Here is a 10,053-nt window from a genome sequence, read left to right on the forward strand (position 1 = left end):
CTAAGCCCATATATTTCTCAAGGCACGATCATAAATATCATAAACTATTGTGTTCAAATCATAGTAATTTTCAAGATACAGGATGAGTAAAATTCAAAATTTCAAGCCTACTTTCAAAAACAATTTAGATCTAACGATTCTTACTCTCGTTCCCTGCTCTAGAAGAGAAAGAGTGTACAATAGTAGAAAAATTAATATAGAAACTGCTGCACCCACTGTTTCTGGGATTGTTTCTCCAGGCCCTCCAAAGCAATCATGCCAACTAGTTTAATTTTTAAAAATTGTTGGAGTGCTTTATGCATGAGGTCTCGTAAGAGATTTAAGATAAAACAAACACACAAATAGTCTGTAAACACCAGCACTAAAAAAAACCCATGTAGGCAGCAGTACACAAAATCACAGGACATTTTTAAAAGGTGGCGGGAGTGGGGGGCTTTGAAAATATCTGCAGGAAACAGTGGTTGAAATGGCCTTATTTCCAGGCCACCCCAGGCTCCTCGTCCCCTGCTCCTGACTTGAATTGAGCTGGTGGACTCCCTCCCCTTCTCCATATCTGTGATCCAGCTTCCTGCTCACCCGCCCACAGCCCTCAAGTAGCCCGACTACAATTTCCCTTTGGTCTCTCTCCCACTCCACTCCAGACAAATCCATTTGTATTCGCACCAGTAAATGTCCTCTTGCCAATTGAACCACTGAAAAACTACGTTACGACAACCTCCCTTGGAATGAGAATGAGCAACTCCTGAGTGACCTCATGGGAGGTGCCGGTCACGATCTGCACAGCTCCAACTTCATTCCCCGATTTAGCAGTTACTGAATATCCTTTTACATAGGCTGAGCTTGCCAAGATGAATGCACCGTGCCGCGCCCGCAGAGGGAGTACAGTCCAGTCAAGGGGTGGGCTGGACACCAGAGCTCCTGGGGTGACCCAGCCTCACCAATAGTTATTGTTTTCAGGATTTTAAAAAATTAGCCATTTTCAATACGATTCAGGACATAGGCATGGGCAAAGACTTCATGACTAAAACACCAAAAGCAATGGCAACAAAAGCCAAAATTGACAAATGGGACCTAATTAAACTAAAGAGCTTCTGCACAGCAAAAGAAACTATCATCAGAGTGAGCAGGCAATTGACAGAATGGGAGAAAACTTTTACAATCTACCCATCTGACAAAGGGCTAATATCCAGAATCTACAAGAACTTAAACAAATTTACAAGAAAAAATCAAACAACCCTATCAAAAAGTGGGGAAAGGATATGAACAGACACTTCTCAAAAGAACACATTTATGCGGCCAACAACATATGAAAAAAAGCTCATCAACCCTGGTCATTAGAGAAATGCAAATCAAAATCACAATGAGATACCATCTCACACCAGTTAGAAGAGTGATCATTAAAAAGTCAGGAAACAACAGATGCTGGAGAGGATGTGGATAAATAGGAATGCTTTTACACTGTTGGTGAGAGTGTAAATTACTCCAACCATTGTCAAAGACAGTGTGGTGATTCCTCAAGGACCTACAACCAGAAATACCATTTGACCCAGCCATCCCTTACTGGGTATACACCCAAGGATTATAAATCATTCTATTATAAAGACATATGCACTCGTATGTTTATTGCAGCACTATTCACAATAGCAAAGACTTGGAACCAACACGAATGCCTATCAATGATAGACTAGATAAAGAAAATGTGGCACACCATGGAACACTATGCAGCCATAAAATAGGATGAGTTCATGTCCTTTGCAGGGACATGGATGAAGCTGGAAACCATCATTCTCAGCAAACTAACACAGGAACAGAAAATCAAACACCGCATGTTCTCACTCATAAGTGGGAGTTGAACGATGAGAACACATGGACACAGGGAGGGGAACATCACAACAGGGGCCTGTTGGGGGTGGGGGGCTAGGGGAGGGATAGCATTAGGAGAAATATCTAATGTAGTTGATGTTTTGATGGGTGCAGTAAACCACCATGGCATGTGTATACCTATGTAACAAACCTGCATGCTCTGCACATGTATCCCAGAACTTAAAGTATAATAATTTTTAAAATAGCCATTTTAGTGGATTTCTTCCTGTGTGTGTCTCTGAACTCCTCCTCTCTTTTCTCTCATATGGACATCAGTCACTGGATTTAGGATTCATCCTAAATTCAGGATGAGTCATCTTAAGATCTTCGATTACATCTGCAAATAGTCACTCTCTGAAGTCCCAGGTGGGTGTGAACCTTTGGAGAACGTAAGTCAACCCACTGAGTAGGAAGCGGAAGTTGAGGTTCGCTTTTTTCCACATGAATATCCAGTTCCAGCAAGATTTCTGAAAATAACTTACTTTCTGCCACGATGCTCAAATATGCTTTATTCTCACCAAATTTTGGTCTGCTGGTTGTACCAATCACTGAAAGAGAAATGTTGAAGCCATGGAATTGTCTTTGTGGATTTTGTCTATTTCTCCACCAGTTAGGTCATTTTCTTCATGTATTTTGAAGCTCTGCTATCAGGTGCACACATACAGAATTACTGTCAGTTTTTCCCTGTTCTTCATTTGGATAATTTCTATTGCCCTGCATCCAAAGGCACTATTCTTTTCTTCCGTCATATCCAAGCTGTTGTAAGCCAGTCCAGTAAATTTTTTTATTTCCCATATTATATTTCTCAGCTTCAGAATTTGTGTTTTATTCTTTTTAATAGTTTGGATTTTTTTTGTTAAAATCCCCAGCCATTCACCATTTTGTTTCTCTTTTGCTTCAAGTCTCTGAAATATCAGCTGCTTTAAGTCCTTGTCTGCTCATTCCCACATTCCCACCACATCCAGGTGGGTCTCCTCTGACCTTTTCCCCTCCTGGTTATGGTGTACATCTCCCTGCTTCTTTTCACCTCTAGCGATTGTTTTGATCGTGCATTTAACATTATAGATGCCATCCTGCTGAAATGCTGGACTCTGGCGTTGGAGCTGTGTGTGTCTCTGAAGTCCTTCTCTTTTTTTCTCTCATATGGACATCAGTCAGATGTAAGGGCTGCTGAGTTTTGCTTGGTGGGCAGTGAATTTATTGGTGGGACCGGTTGACCTTCGCAGGCTTCCATGTAAGTTTAGCTGGAGAAGTCCCCGCATAGCCCTGCCTGGCAGCTGAGCGAGACCCGTGCATGGCGCATGCCGTTCTGTGTCTCTGTTGAATGCGGGTGTGCAGTGCGGTCTCCCCATGCTTCCGTGTGGGTTACTCTGGACTCTCCATTCTGCTGAGAGCATTCCTTGTTCTCCATGAGGCTCAGCAGGACCTCTCTGCAGATTTCTTCAGATCCTGTCAAACACCCAATGCAAACCTTGCCACCTCCTCACACACCCCAACCTCTACCCTCTGTCCTCAACTCCGTGAGGACACCGTGTTGTGCATGGGCTCCACCCACTCATGCCACAGTCCAGCGAGAGCCCCTCAGCGATCCCACAGCACACCCCATGCACCCCCCAGGAATCCTACCCTTGGCTGAGGTCCTCAGTGTCTGTAAACAGGTGCTTCATGGATTCTGTTCAGTTTCTAGTTGTTGATGTGGAGAGGGATACTTCGGCACCAGTACTCTGTTGTGTCCTCACAAATGGGCCCTAATTAGTATTTTCTTACTTTCTGGAAACAAAAGTTTGGTCACTTACTGTGTTTTCCTTTTTCTTCTTTTTTTTTCAGACTTTCAGGAAGCTCCTCAGAAGTGAATCAGATAATGAAACAGCGTAAGATCCGCCCTTGTGAATTGCTTATTTGATTGCCTTTTTTTATCACCTTAATTTTAATTTTATTATAAAGTGTGTAGGCAACGCAGCTGAAAACTGTGAAGCCACAGGAGCTTAAGCGATAGATTCTATTCCTTCCATTTGACTCTGCTGTCATCATTCCACTTCACATCCCTATCCCGTCCTACCTGGTCTCACAGTGACTGTCGAATCCCCCTTAGCCTGCATTCTGAACAAATGCACCTAGTTGGATTCCTCTCTAATCCTTGCAAAAACAAAACAACAGAAACACCCTTTGCTCATGTTTCTACGTAAGCACTGCCTGCGAGCTCTATGTGCCTTATTTGTGTTGTACCCTCTGCAGTGCCCAGCAAGATGCCTGATCCGCAATCCGCAGACAACAAACACCTTCAAGGCTTTGTTTGGTCAGGGCAGTCTTTAGATGAAAACCCTGCTCCGTGAGGAAACCGAAGTCCCACCAAAACAGGGCATTCCAGGAGCTTGTCCGTGTCAGCATAGACCTTCGCCTCTGCACAGTGTTGTGTTCCTCTCTATCTAGGCCATTTTTCTTTTCCAATGGCACCTTTAATTTGGATTTGGGAGGGGTTAAGATACTGGCAGCTCTTCGTTCTTCCATTTTATAGAACAATAACAGAGCCAGAGTATTCTTCTGAGCAAGGCGATCTGCTGGTTGAGAATGATGATATGAGCGAGAAAGAGCAGATGTGTTTTAGTGTCAACACTGAAGGACATTCCAAAGCCCTCATGCCTAGCTCAGACATAGGGCTCCACACGGCTGCTGATCTTGTCCATTACTATATCAGTCAGGGTTCTCCAGAAAAACAGAACCAACAGGAGATGAGAGAGAGGACAATTTTAAGAAATCTGCTCATGTGATTGTGGTGTAGCCGAATCCAAAATCGGTGATGCAGGTCAGCAGCTGGAAACGGAGGCAGGAGCCAGCACTGCCATGTTGAGGTGGAACGTCTTCCTCCACGGAAACCTCTGTCTTTAATAGTAAAGCCTACGGCTGACTGGCTGACTGGGTGAGGCCCACTCACATTACAGAGTGTATTCTCCTTTACTTCAAGTTAACTGGTTGCAGACACTGAATGCATCTGCAGAAGACCTTCACAGCAACACCCAGATTCGCGCTTGATTAAATACAGGTAAAGAATTGCTCATGGAAGCGGCCATATAAACAAGTTTTAAAGGGATTGGTTTTAAGTTTCATGGCAAGAAATACAGAAGGTATTTAACGTACAGAAAATATTTACCCTTGGTCAGGTGCAGTGGCTCATGCCTGTAATCCCAGCACTTTGGGAGGCTGAGGCAGAAGGACTGCTTGAGGCTAGGAGTTCAAGACCAGTCTGGGCAACATAGGGAAACCCTGTCTCTAAAAATAAATTTTTAAGTAGCTGGGCATGGTAGTGTACGCCTGTAGTCCCAGCTACTGGGGAGGGTGAGGTGGGAGGATCACTTGAGCACAGGAGGTCAAGGCTGCAATGAGCTATGATCGCACCACTGCACTCCAGCCTGAGCAACAGAGCAAGACCCTGTTTCAAAAAAGGAAAGAAAAAAGAAAGAAAGAGAGAAAGAGAGAGGGAGGGAGGGAGGGAAGAATATTTACCCTTGCCAGTCATCAAAGAAATGCAAATTCAAACAAGATTCTACTTTTAACTTTTCAAATGGATGAGATGTTGCTCTTTGTCTGATACTTTAGACTCCTTATTGTCCCTAAAGTCATGTTCATGGACTGTCGCCCCTCACTTTTTCCATAACAACATTTCATCCCAAATTTCTTAGGTATCTTGATTTTCTGTCAAATTGAGGCAGGATAGGAAAGAGACTGGGTCCTGCAGACACGTGACAGAGCAATCCAGGTCCTGATGGCATCACACATCCAGGCATGTTCCTCCCCTACTTGCACCCCTTAACACGTAGACTGGGTCACGGAGCAGGAAGGGGTGGGGTTGCTCCTACATCTGCTGACCAAGCTGAATTCCTGACCATACAAGGAAGGACCTATCTGTCTCTTTGAATGATGCCTTTTGAGATCACTGAAACCGGACTCTGGCGTTCCCTGTAAGGACCTGAGCAGGTCCAGCTGCCTGAAGACCAGAGAGACTGCAGCCTGACCCTCACACCTTTCTCCTCACTCTAATGTCATCGTAATATTAAAATCACTGCCCAGGGTGGGGCTCCTCTGCCATTTTCTGATCACCTGATGCACGTTAGAGCATGAAGTCCCACTGCGCAAGCAAAGAAAAGACCAAGGCCTCACCTGAACATGCCTGGATGTCACTCCGTTCCCACCTCACCTTCCTGTAGATGACCTGCTGGTGGGCTGGTGTCCAGATCCCTTTCCCACAGCTGCTCCGTGTACCCAGCCCCAGCCTGTGAACCCGGCCTGAGAAGAATCTCTGCCTGGCCTGGCATCACCATCCACTCACACCACAGCCAAAGAACTCAAGGTCCGGTTGCAGTCACAAAATAAGCTCGTTTCTGAGCTTCTATAAAAAGCCAGGGAGGGAGGGGTTTTCAGTCACCGGGAGGAACAAGAAACCAAATAACCAAAAAGATGCAGCCGAGGCCTGGGGCTGCCACACATCCAGCAGACATCATCCAACCCTTCGGGGAGCCAGGACAGAGGTCAGAACCCAGAACCCCAGGACGCCAAGATCGAGGTTCCTTCCCTCACCTAATTATTTTTAAAGTTGATACAATGTAACTGAAAACATTAAATTATATGTGACCTGCAGACAACAAAGCCATCCTGAAATGTAGGAATCTCTCAAGCCCTGGGCTGCGCTCCCCTGCAGCCTGGCTGTGCTGCCCACCTCCCTGGGCTGCGATCATATATACATGTGAGGATCTCAACAAGGTAATCCTGTCCTCAGCACACACAAAGCCTTAGTTCACTGCACCCCTCCAGTGTACAGCAGGGCTATGGCACCCCTTAAAATTGTCCTTGATGAGATAAAGAATTGAAGGAAAAAATCGGCAAAAACCTTTTTTCTTTTTCTTGCCAATAAAAAATATGACCAACACAGCAAGAGAGTGGGAGAACAGAATCAAAGTAGCTTTAAAAATACATCATCTCCCAGAAGTCAGGAAGAACATGATTAGTATATATGACTATGCCAACACCAAATTAAACTAATGCATGCTTTTAAAATACCACAAACAAATTAGAAATCCATTTAAAAATATTTACAACATAGAAAACATATCAAGACCCAATTTCCTTTCTATACAAACACTACTCACAAATTGACAGAGGAAAAAAACTTAAATCACCTTACACAAAATAAGCAAAGTTTAAAACACAAACATTAAAATATGTACACATTTAACATATCATTACAAAGGAAATTTAAATAAAAAGAAGACATAGGTTTTTACCTGCTAGATAAAAAACGAGATAAAGAGCTTGGCAATTTTCAGTAAGGCCAGGAATAAACAAACATCTTTCACCTGAGTGGAATTGGCTACAGCCCCCACCCAGGGCATTTTCACAGTAGGAATCAGTGATTCAAAATGCAAACCCCCCTTATACTAGTGATTCCACTTACAGAAATGTACATAATACTTGATCAAGGCTGCAGGTATATGTTGTACAATGTTCCCTGCAGCATTTTCTGAAGCTGGAAAAACAGTTGGAAGGTGTTTGGACGAACGGAGGCAAGATGGCGCAGTTCCGGGTTCTTCACCGTCAGCTTTCCCGCGCCCCGGAAAGACACAGGTCTACCGCGCAGGCGCAACCCGACCTCCGACGGAGAAAAACCGGAACCCGTCTAGCCACGCCTACCGCCCGTCCCCCGACCCGCCTATGTCCCGCCCACTTCCCCGCCCACTTCCCGGCCCAGGACATTAAAGCCGCTGGGGGGGTGGGGTGGGGGAGGAGCGGCGCGCGCTGTGCGAACTTCCTTGGCCCGTCCTCGTGTGCGGACCTAGGAACTCGCCGGAGAGCTCCACCGGGTGACTCCCCCGGCCTCCGGCCTCCCCTGCTGGAGGCCGATGGACCTCACCCCTCCCCCACAAAGCTGGCTGACCAAAAAATAAATGTGCAGTTTTGCTCCTAGCCTTGCCTACTCGCTGGTCCTTTAATACTCGCCCTGGTGAGCCTAGAAAGCAAATCGGTTTCCTGGAAAGCAAATCAGTTTCCTAGAAAGCAAATCAGAAGGACGCTAAGTGTTCACATATAGATGTCTGTTAAAATTGCTATAGAACATCCTCCTAAGCAGCACACAGTCTTTTAAAAGAATGAGGTAGACATATATTTGCTGACATGGAAAATGGTCTAAGTAATATTCTGTGAAGGCAGGGACCAAACTGCAGAATTAGAAGAGCATTTGAGTAAACCTTTCTGGAAGGATGCTCACCAAAAAATATCCAGAGTGATAAGCTCGCAGGGACAAGGCAGGGATTCAGAAAGAAATGTTACTTTTCACTTTGTGCCGTTCAGTAACGTTTGAAACTTTGTCCATAAGCATACATACATTACTTTTATGATAAAAAAACTAAAAATTTTTAAAAATTAAAACAGATATTGAAAGTATATTAACATACTGATATATTTTAAAAGCTCTGAATTTTGAGAAATGTCTTGGCCTGAAAGGCCATTAAGGGTGAAAAGAGACTATTGAATATGATATTTTTAGCAGAATCCCTTGTTACATGGGATACCCACTACTATTAGTTGGGATAGAAAAATAAATATTAATATAGTTCTCCTGGCCGGGTGCAGTGGCTCATGCCTGTGATCCCAGCGCTTTGGGAGGCTGAGGTAGGCAGATTGCTTGAGTTCGAGACCAGCCTGGCCAACATGGTGAAACCTCGTCTCTACCAAAAATACAAAAACAATAGCCAGGCATGGTGGCACATGCCTGTAATCCCAGCTACTCGAGGGGCTGAGGCATGAGAATCACTTGAACCTGGGAGGTGGAGGTTGCAGTGAGCAGAGATTGAGCCGCTGCACTCCAGCTTAGGTGACAGAGTAGACTCCGTCTCAAATGGAAGCCCCCTTTAATATGCTGCATTATAATATTTACTAATATTTGCAACACTTTGATTCACAACCACACTATTGAAGGCACTACTGAAGGCACTTCACTACTGAAGGAAGAGATCTGTCATAGTTACTGGCAATTTATTTTACCACCTTACCTTAAATTTTACATTATTGTTCCCTCTTAAAAATGATACAGTCATCACAGTTCTTTCATTTTGCCAGATACGAACCTTTTATCCAAAGGGACTTTTGAAAATGATGTAGATTTTTCTTCTCTGCAAAGCATATTCAGACTATTTGGGAAGTTGTAGATTTCTCTGAGGTGGACCTAGTTCCTTACTCCTGGAGCTCACAGTCTATTCCTAAGCTAGCCAGTCCATGGCATTGCACGTCTTAATAAATAAGATTTCAAATGGTGACTGTGATTCTTCATAGGAATATAAGAAGAGCAGTCTCTCTCCAGTCATTTTTTCCTGCATTTCCTGCTTGTAGTCACAGTTCAATCAACCTTCCAACCCACTACTTCCAGGCTTAGCTCATTAGTTCATTTCTTTCCTGGGCCTGGCACTTCCTTATTTCTTCTACTTCAATCCCCCAAAAGAGTTGAAAGTGGAATAAAGAAAAAATAGGAAAACTATCTCCACCAATGACCCGACTCACCTCTTATAAGAAATCAATTATAAAGTATTTTAGGCAATTAAAAATATAAAACATTATTTTAGATGTGCCCATCAGCAATGACTGGTTTGCAACATTTTATTGAGATTGAAGAGCCTGGAGAACACACCACGTGGAGCTCATTAAAACGCCCACCATCTTCTCCTGAGGGAGGAACAAATTCTCTGGAGAGGGGATTCCAAAATAATCCACTGACCCACCTCACTCCTGCTCCCAGGGTGAGAGTCACTCACAGCAGCAGCAGAACATTAGCATAGCATCTGCTTTAAAGATAGAAAATATCTCATAAAATAATTTTAATTATAGACTTAAGGAGGATTTTTTGTTTTTTTCCTCCAGTGATTTGGAAAAATTAAAATACATTTTTCAATTTGGCAAAGGTAACCTGGAAGTTCTCGGCATGTCATACAAGGTGTAGACACTTTCATATTTGATGTTGTGTTTGCCAGGGAAGATACAGATGAGAAAGAAAGACCTGATCATGTGCTCCACGCCCAAACCGACAGGTTCAATGAAGCTCAGTGTCCACGCGCCCTGAGAGGAGTGTGGGTGTCCTCACAGTGTCCATTGATCGGAAACCCAAGGGAAATGGGGTGAGGATGAAACAGACTCTTCATAATTCCCCAC

At 44.1% G+C, this 10,053-nt stretch overlaps 1 long non-coding RNA gene across 1 annotated transcript in view; it reads right to left on the reverse strand.

The window, feature by feature from the left end:
• Positions 1-7,417, reverse strand: part of LOC108527036 (uncharacterized) — a 58,469-nt gene extending 51,052 nt beyond the window's left edge. The window contains exon 1 of the long non-coding RNA XR_001884666.1: positions 7,310-7,417. This is a non-coding gene — a long non-coding RNA (uncharacterized LOC108527036). The remainder of the gene's footprint in view (positions 1-7,309) is intronic.
• Between the last annotated feature and the right edge of the window lie 2,636 nt (positions 7,418-10,053).

This window comes from Rhinopithecus bieti, unplaced genomic scaffold (assembly GCF_001698545.2).
Source record: "Rhinopithecus bieti isolate Rb0 unplaced genomic scaffold, ASM169854v2 scaffold_3734, whole genome shotgun sequence".
Lineage (NCBI taxonomy): Eukaryota > Metazoa > Chordata > Mammalia > Primates > Cercopithecidae > Rhinopithecus > Rhinopithecus bieti.